We start from the raw sequence: 9,762 nt of genomic DNA, 5'->3' as shown, positions 1-9,762 counted from the left end.
GGAATCCACCGCGATCTGAATCGCTACGAGGACGACTCCATCAACCGCATTCTAGAAACACTTCCGCTTAGCGATCTTCAAAGGTATGAAGATGCTTGATACGTCTCCAACGTATCTATAATTTTGATGGTTCCATGCTATTATCTTGACAACTTTGGATGTTTTGTATGCATGAATATGCTATTTTATATCTTTTTTGGGACTAACCTGTTAACTCAGTGCCAAGTGCCAGTTCCTGTTTTTCCTGTGTTCTTGACCTTTTTCATAGGAGAATATTAAACAGAGTCCAAACGGAATAAAACCTGTGGAATGATTTTGTCCATAACAGAAGACATGCAGGAAACTTGAGAACCAAGGCACGGGACCTCGGAGGAGGTCACAAGCCACCCAGGCCCGGCCTAGGGGGGCCGGGCCTCGTAGGCTTGTGGTCCCCCTGTGGATCCCTTGCCCTACTTCTTTCGCCTATAAATTCCCTAAAAATCTGAAACCACGGGAGAGAGCCACGAAAATACTTTTCCGCCACTTCAAGCTTCTGTCTCTACAAGATCCCATCTGGGGCACGTTCTGGTGCCCTGCCGGAGGGGGGATTCGGACACGGAGGGCTTCTTCATCAACACCATTGCCTCTCCGATGATGCGTGAGTAGTTCACCACATACCTTCGGGTCCATAGCTAGTAGCTAGATGGCTTCTTCTCTCTCTTGGATCTTCAATACAAAATTCTCCATGATCTTCATGGAGATCTATCCGATGTAATCTTCTTTTGCGGTGTGTTTGTCGAGATCCGATGAATTGTGGATTTATGATTAGATTATCTATGAATGTTATTTGAGTTTCCTCTGATCTCTCTTATATGCATGATTTTGTATCCTTGTAATTCTCTTCGAGTTGTGGGTTTCGTTTGGCCAACTTGATCTATAATTCTTGCAATGGGAGAAGTGCTTGGTTTTGGATTCATACCGTGCGGTGTCCTCACCCAGTGACAGAAGGGGTAGCGAGGCACGCATCATGTTGTTGACATCAAGGGTAAAAAGATGGGGTTCATATCTATTGCATGAATTTATCCCTCTACAACATGTCATCTTGCTTAAGGCGTTACTCTGTTTGTGATGAACTCAATACACTAGATGCATGTTGGATAGCGGTCGATGTGTGGAGTAATAATAGTAGATGCAGAAAGTATCGGTCTACTTGTCTCGAACGTGATGCCTATATGTATGATCATTGCCTTAGATATCATCGTGACTTTGCGGGGTTCTATCAATTGCTCGACAGTAATTCGTTCACCCACCGTAATACTTGTTATCATGAGAGAAGCCTCTAGTGAACACTATGGCCCCGAGGTCTACTTCACTTCATATTTTCAGCTCTACACTTTTACTTTATTGCACTTTCCGACTTCACATATCACCTTGCAATCAATCGTGAAGGGATTGACAACCCCTTTGTAGCGTTGGGTGCAAGCTCGTTTGTGTTTGCGCAGGTACTCTAGACACTTGGCTTGATTCTCCTACTGGATTGATACCTTGGTTCTCAAACTGAGGGAAATACTTACTCCTACTATGCTGCATCACCCTTTCCTCTTCGAGGGGAAAACCAACGCAAGCTCAAGAGGTAGCAAGAAGAATTTCTGGCGCCGTTGCCGGGGAGGATCCAGTCAAGAATAGTCTCCCGTCAACGTGCCAATTTCTGGTGCCATTGCCGGGGAGTACCAAATCACACTAGGAGAAGCCACAAAACTCCTAGACAATATCATGACAAACTATTCTCAGTGGCACACTGAAAGGTCACCTACTAGTAAAAAAGTGAATGTTATAGAAGAAATTAACTCTTTGAGTGCTAAGATGGATGATTTAATGAAATTGTTTGCTAGTAAAGGTGCTCCTCTAGATCCAAATGATATGCCTTTGTCTTCCTTGATTGAGAATAGCCATGAGAGCTTGGATATTAATTTTGTTGGTAGGAATAATTTTGGCAACAATAATGCTTATAGAGGAAACTTTATACCTAGGCCTTTTCCTAGCAATCCCTCTAATAACTTTGGCAATTCCTACAATAATGCTCATGGAAACTACAATAAATTACCCTCTGATCTTGAGAGTAATATTAAAGAGTTTATTAACTCGCAAAAGATTTTCAATGCATCCATAGAAGAAAAACAGCTCGAAATTGATGACTTGGCTAGCACCGTTGATAGAATGTCTCTTGATGTTGATGCTTTGAAATTGATATGTGCTCCTCCCAAGATCAATATGGATGAAACTTTAAAATCTATGTGTGTTTCCATGAATGAGAGTAAAGAAAGAACCGCCCAAATTCGTGCTAGACATGAATGGCTTAAAAAGGCGTGTTCTTGTGATGAGAATCACGAAGATCTTAAAGTGCTTGGTGTGACTCCTATTGAATCCTTGTTTTCTAATGTCAAACCTAATGATGACGGGGCTGGATATGAATCCACTTTGGTTGAGAAATGCCCCAAGGATTTGGAGTCTATCTATCTTGATGCTAAAAGCATTGAAAGTGGAGTATAGGATATCAAAACTTTGAGTAGTAATGAAATTACTACTTTGGATTTCAAGGAATTCAATTATGATAGTTTCTCTTTGATTGTATGTATTTCCTTGATGCCATCCATGCTAAACTCTCCACACGCTTATAGACAAAATAAAGCCTTTACCGATCATATCGTTGATGCTATGATGAAATCTATTGAAGAGAAACTTGAGTTGGAAGTTTCTATTCCTAGAAAACTTCATGATGAGTGGGAACCTACTATCAAAATCAAGATTAAAAACTATGAATGCAATGCTTTGTGTGATTTGGGTGCTAGTGTTTTCGCTTGATGGGGTTATAGTCCTAGGGTAGGGTCATAGGCCTGCCCTATGAGTCCTACCCAAGGACTACCCTTCATAAGGGATAAGGCCCTTAGTCAGTTCCGATTGAATTAAGGACTTCCCATCATCCAGTCGGTGACGATTCCTCCATCATCCAGTCGAGATGAGCATTCGGAGCGTATCGAACTTACTGACTGGATTCCACTTTGTGCATCGTAACCCCCCTGGAGGGCAAAGGTCATACGTTTCCATGTACCTTTATTAGCATTTAAGACATACGTTACCTGTAACGTAGGCATTTATTCGCCACTACTCCACCCCTGTGCACCGAACCGTTGTGAAGGGCAGCGCACTCTATATAAGCCGCCCTTCTCCACTGGTGCAGGGGTTAGCAATTCACTGTAATCCATATTCCACTCGACAACAAGCTCCAAGAGCACTCAGACATAGTGCTTTTACCTCCACCGTAGAGGGGCCTGAACTCATACAACCTCGCCGTAGCTAAGGCTCTGCCCATCCTTTCGTACCCTACACATCTACTGTCAGACTTATACCCACGATAGTTGGCGCCCACCGTGGGGCAGGCGTCTAAGCGACTTCCGGCGAGTTTGCGACTACATCTTTTCATCATGTCATCGAGTGGAGATTTGAGCATGGGTCACGAGATCCTCTTCGGCGCTCTCTCCTTCGTCGTCAACGATTCGGCATGGCTTCGGGACGCCCCTCTCGACGTCGAGGCGCTCCCCAGTCGCGGGGCTACGCACTTCCATGCCGGCGCCCGCGATATTCTTCTTCTCCAGCAGCCGGCTCCGGTGTCGACCTACGCCGTCGTCACGCGCCGCAACAAGCGGTCCCGCTGTCCGCGGCTCCAGCGTTGGGTGCAACACGCCCAGGCGCGCCAGAACGCGTCCTCACAAGTGGCGGTCCTAGAGTCGGTTGTGTTTGCACCGCCTTCCCAGCGCTCGAACTCAGTTCCGACTGAGTTTCCTTCCGAGTACTTGGGTCGCGGGCCTGCAGCTGAAGTGCACATGGCCAACTCCCATGAAAGTCCCCGCCAAAGTGGCCGGAACGAGCACGAGGTCGGCGAAACATCTGGCGCTCGTCGTCAGCCCCGTCGTTCTGCCAGTCGGCACACTCGGCGGAGCAACGTGGAGGTGTTCCGCACACCCGTCCTCAACCTGGTTGCCGCCGCCAAGATAGCCGATTCCCTCCAGCCGACTGATTCAGAGGCTGGCAGGGGGATCGAGCAAATCCGCGCCCTGCTGCACATGGCGCAGCAGCAAAATTCGGCGGTCTCCGAGTCGCACAACAGGATCCACAATAGCTCTGTTCATGCAAACACGCATCGGTCAATTCACAGCCCCGGTTCTCATCAGCGACACAGGGGAGGCAGCCGTTCCATAAATCCCGAAGATCGTCGCCGTTCACGCACCCCTCCGCGGGGTGGGCCCTACGGGCCCCGACATCATGACGATCGGCGTTCAGTCGGTGACACTTACGATCCAAGGCCCGACGCGAGAGGGCATATCGCCCAGAGGAGGGTCGACAGGGGCCGAGCCCACTGCGATGGTCACGATATGGACCGTCCGAGTGGAAGCAGGACCATCGTCTCTGGTCCCGAGTGTTTCAGTCGAGCCATCCGTTCGGCTGAACATCCCTCCCAACTTCTGATTGGCGACGGGGATCAGCAAGTTTACAGGAGAATCCAAGCCAGAAACGTGGCTGGACGACTACCGAGTGGCAGTCCAGATCGGAGGAGGGGACGACCACGTCGCCATGAAACACCTCCCTCTGATGCTCGACGGCTCGGCACGAGCGTGGCTGAACCAGTTCGCTCCCTCAAGCATCTACAGCTGGACAGATCTAGCCCGGGTCTTCATCAGGACCTTCAAAGGGACGTGCAAACGCCCTGCTGGCCTCGTGGAGCTCCAGCACTGTGTCCAGAAGCAGAATGAGCCCCTACGCGATTTCATTCAGCGTTGGACGACCCTCTACCACACGGTGGAGAACATCACAGAGCACCAAGCAGTCTGCGCCTTCAAGGCAGGCGTGCAGTACAGAGATCTGTACCTGAAGTTCGGTCGAACCAGCGACATCTCCATGAGTAAGATGATGGAGATAGCGGCACGCTATGAAAATAGCGAAGAAGAGGGCCGCATCCGTAGCGGCAAGAACAAAGCAGTTGCCGATGGAGATGGGAATAACACTCGGAAGCAGAAGCAGAAAGCTCCGTCCACTCCGCAGGCAGAAGCCGCAGCTGTTACCAATGCCAAGTTCAAGGGCAAGGGGAAGGCTCAGTTCACCCCCAAGAAGAAGCAGTTCAGAAACCCCATCCTGGACCAGCCATGTCCGATTCACACGAAGATGGATGAAGAGGGCAACGCCATATATCCGAAGCATACCACTCGGCAATGTCGCCTCCTGATCCAGGGGTTTGGCGAAGGGCAACCAAGTGAAAAAGGCAATGAACAAGATGAGGAGGACAAGGAGGATCCGTTCCCCAAGTCCTGCAACACTGATGATTTTTGCTGACGTTGAGAGCAAGAGTCGACTGAAGTTGGTGAACAGGGAGGTGAACATGGCCATGCCGACCAACCCCACGTTCCTCAAATGGTCTCAGACTGCGATCACCTTTGACCAGTCGGATCATCCAGCACACGTGCCCACCCCAGGGAGGCGGGCTCTAGTCGTCGACCCGGTGGTGGAAGGAGTCCGACTGCGCAAAGTCCTCATGGACGGCGGCAGTGGTTTGAATATCATGTATGCTGACACTCTCAAGGGGATGGGCATTCCGATGTCCAGACTTAGCGAGAGCAGCATGCAGTTCCATGGAGTCGTCCCTAGACGAAAGGCCAAGTCACTCGGCCAGATCGCGTTGGACGTCGTCTTCGGCTCCGACAAGAACTTCCGCAAGGAAAAGCTGACGTTCGAGGTGGTGGACTTCCAGAGTGCGTACCACGCAATTCTGGGCCGCCCGGCGTATGCGCATTTCATGGCCCGTCCATGTTACGTATACCTGAAGCTGAAGATGCCAGGCCCGAAAGGTGTGATCACTATCACAGGCAATCGACAGTGGGCCGAGGAGTGTCTGCAGCAGGGATTGAGGATCGCCGATCAGCAGATGGTTGTCCTCGAGCTTGACGAGTACAAGAAGACAGTCGACCCCGCTGACTTGATGCGTTCGAAGAAGCCACCTTCGGAGTCCGCATTCCAGTCGGCGGGAGAGACGAAGAAGGTCAGCATCCACCCGACGGACGACACCGCTGCCCCGACGAACATCTCCACCACCCTCGATCCTAAATCGGAAGCCGAGCTCATCCAATTCCTTCGTGAGAACTGGGACATCTTCGCATGGAAGCCCGCTGACATGCCAAGTGTACCCAGGGAGTTGGCTGAGCACCGAATGCATGTGGATCCCGCAGCTCGGCCTGTCCGAGAACGCCTGCGTCGGTCCGACGCGCACAAGAGGAAGGCAATCGGAGAAGAGGTGGCCAAGCTTTTGGCAGCCAACTTCATTCGCGAGGTACACCACTCCGAGTGGCTCGCCAATGTTGTCATGGTGCCCAAGAAGGACAAGTCGCTCCGAATGTGCATCGACTCCAAGCATCTCAATAAGGTCTGCCCGAAAGACCATTTTACGCTCCCCCGCATCGATCAAATTGTCGATTCTACTGCGGGGTGCGAGCGTTTGTCATTTCTTGATGCCTACTCGGGCTATCATCAGATCCGTCTGTATGGCCCCGATGAATTAAAAACAGCCTTCATCACCCCATTCGGGTGCTTCTGCTACATCACTATGCCATTTGGTTTGAAGAATGCAGGAGCAACCTTTATGCGCATGATCCAAAAATGCCTCCTCGACCAGATCGGTCGGAATGTGGAGGCATATATGGATGATATCGTAGTCAAGTCACGCAAAGGTTCTGACCTACTGGCTGACTTGGCAGAAACATTCGCCAACCTTCGTAGGTACGATATCAAGCTCAACCCAGCCAAGTGTTCATTCGGCGTTCCCAGCGGGAAGTTACTCGGTTTCTTTGTTTCCGAACGAGGCATCGATGTCAACCCCGAAAAGATCAGGACCATCGTCCGAATGGAGCGGCCGGTCAGAATACACGATGTTCGAAGGCTCACAGGTTGCCTAGCGGCTTTGAGCAGGTTTATCAGTCGACTCGGCGAGAAGGCACTTCCTCTGTACCGACTCATGAAGAAATCAGATACTTTCGAGTGGACAGACGAAGCCCAAGTCGCATTCGACGACCTCAAAGTCCTACTTTCCACCCAGCCGGTTCTTACTGCTCTGCTCAGTAAAGAGCCCCTTCTTCTGTACATCGCGGCTACAAATCAAGTCGTCAGCACTGTTCACACAGTCGAACGGGAAGAAGAAGGCAAAGCATACAAAGTTGCGGCCAGTGTATTATGTCTCCGAAGTCCTGACTCCTTCCAAGCAGAGGTATCCCCACTATCAAAAACTTATCTACGGGATTTACATGACTGCGAAGAAGGTGGCTCATTATTTCCAAGACCACTCGGTGTCTGTCGTTTCTGATGCTCCATTGTCGGAAATCCTCCACAATCGGGACGCATCGGGTCGAGTGGCGAAGTGGGCAATGGAGATGTTATACTGCGACATCAAGTTCGAGGCCAAGAAAGTTATAAAGTCTCAAGCTCTGGCTGACTTCATAGCAGAATGGGTAGAACAACAGCAACCGACCCACATCTACTCGGCTCATTGGACAATGTTCTACGATGGGTCCAAGATGTTGAATGGCTCCGGCGCTGGCGTTGTGATCATATCGCCAAAGGGTGACAAACTCAAGTATGTGTTGCAGATACACTTTGATTCCTCCAACAACGAGGCAGAGTATGAAGCTCTCCTTTATGGACTGCGCATGGCCATCGCACTCGGCATCCGTCGCTTGATGGTCTATGGCGATTCGGATTTGGTGGTTAATCAAGTGATGAAGGAGTGGGACGTCAGGAAACCCACCATGACCACATATTGCAATGTAGTGAGGAAGCTCGAGAAAAAGTTTGAAGGTCTAGAACTCCACCATGTTCCGCGACTGAAAAACCAAGCAGCTGATGAGTTGGCAAAACTTGGATCCACTCGGAGACTAGTCCCGAGTGACGTCTGCCTCGAGCACCTCCACCTTCCCTCAGTTAAAGAAGATCCTTTCACAAAGGAACCAGTACAACCAAAGAGCTCGACAGATCCGACTGAAGTCAAAGTGCCTGCTGTGGTTGCTTTGATCATGGAGATTCTTGCTGTCATCCCCGATTGGACTGTGCCAATCATTGCATACATCCTGAGGCAAGAATTACCAGAAGACAAAGTCCAAGCCAGACAGATCGTCCGCAGGTCAAAGTCGTTCACTGTCATTGATGGTCAGTTGTACAAAGAAAGCGTTTCAGGCGTCCTTCAACGATGCATCTCCCCAGAGGAGGGACAGTTAATCCTGGAAGAAATTCACTCGGGAACCTGCGGTCATCACGCCTCTTCAAGAGCAATCGTCGCCAAAGCATTCAGAGTTGGCTTCTTCTGGCTGCAGGCGAATGAAATGGCGAAAGATATGGTCGACTGGTGTGAAGGCTGTCAGTTCTACTCTAACAAGTCCCACAAACCAACATGTGCATTGAAGATAATCCCTCTTGTTTGGACGTTCGCAGTATGGGGATTAGATATAGTCGGTCCATTCAGGACAGGCCAAGGGGGATTCACACATCTGTTGGTGGCAGTCGACAAGTTCACAAAGTGGATTGAAGCCGAGCCCATCAAGAAGCTCGACGCCCTTACGACCATCAAGTTTGTCAGGGACATCATCTCCAGATTCGGGGTACCTCACAGCATAATCACTGACAACGGGACAAACTTTGACTCGGACAGATTCAAAGGTTTCTATACAGGCCAAGGTATCCGAGTGGATTTCGCATCTGTGGCGCATCCCCAAACAAACGGGCAAGCAGATCGGGCGAATGGACTTATTCTGCAAGGTTTGAAGCCTCGACTCATGCGAGAGGTGGGACATGCCGCTGGCGCATGGGTCACCGAGCTACCTTCGGTGCTTTGGGGTCTCCGCACAACCCCAAATAGATCTACACGGCGATCCCCATTCTTCCTCGTTTACGGAGCAGAGGGAGTCCTTCCGAGTGACTTGCTTCACAACGCTCCACGAGTTGAACTCTTCTCCGAAGCTGAAGCAGAGCAAGCAAGGCAAGATGGAGTGGATCATCTAGAGGAGGAGCGCGAGATGGCACTGACTCGCTCAACCATTTATCAACAAGATCTGCGGCGCTTTCACGCGCAACACGTCAGGAGTCGTACATTCCAAGAAGGCGACCTGGTGCTCCGAGTGGATCAGCAAAGACCTCACAAGTTGGCTCCCGCCTGGGGAGGACCCTTCATCATCTCCAAGGTGCTGAACAACGGAGCATACCGACTCTACAACATCGACAGGGAAACGGACGAGCCGCGAGCATGGAACGGAGATCTCCTGAAGCGCTTCTACACGTGACCGTCGACTGAAGCAATGTAAAGAACAAGTATCATTGAAGTAAAACAAAGCAGATTGAGTTTTTGCAGATTCAAAATTCTTCCGGGGTCGCAGACTCCTGTCTCAAAAAAAAACTTAGCTGCGATCAAGAATCGCCTAAGTACAAACTTTCTCCGAGTGTGCACTAAACTTCGCACACGGGGACTTAGCTGCGATCAAGAATCGCCTAAGTACAAACTTTCTCCGAGTGTGCACTAAACGTCGCACTCGGGGACTTAGCTACGATCAAGAATCGCCTAAGTACAAACTTTCTCCGAGTGTGCACTAAACGTCGCACTCGGGGACTTAGCTGCGATCAAGAATCGCCTAAGTACAAACTTTCTCCGAGTGTGCACTAAACGTCGCACTCGGGGACTTAGCTACGATCAAGAATCGC

This window comes from Hordeum vulgare, chromosome 2H (assembly GCF_904849725.1).
Source record: "Hordeum vulgare subsp. vulgare chromosome 2H, MorexV3_pseudomolecules_assembly, whole genome shotgun sequence".
Classification (NCBI taxonomy): domain Eukaryota; kingdom Viridiplantae; phylum Streptophyta; class Magnoliopsida; order Poales; family Poaceae; genus Hordeum; species Hordeum vulgare.
The sequence above is the reverse complement of the archived record's forward strand: the minus strand, read 5'-3'. Positions refer to the sequence as shown.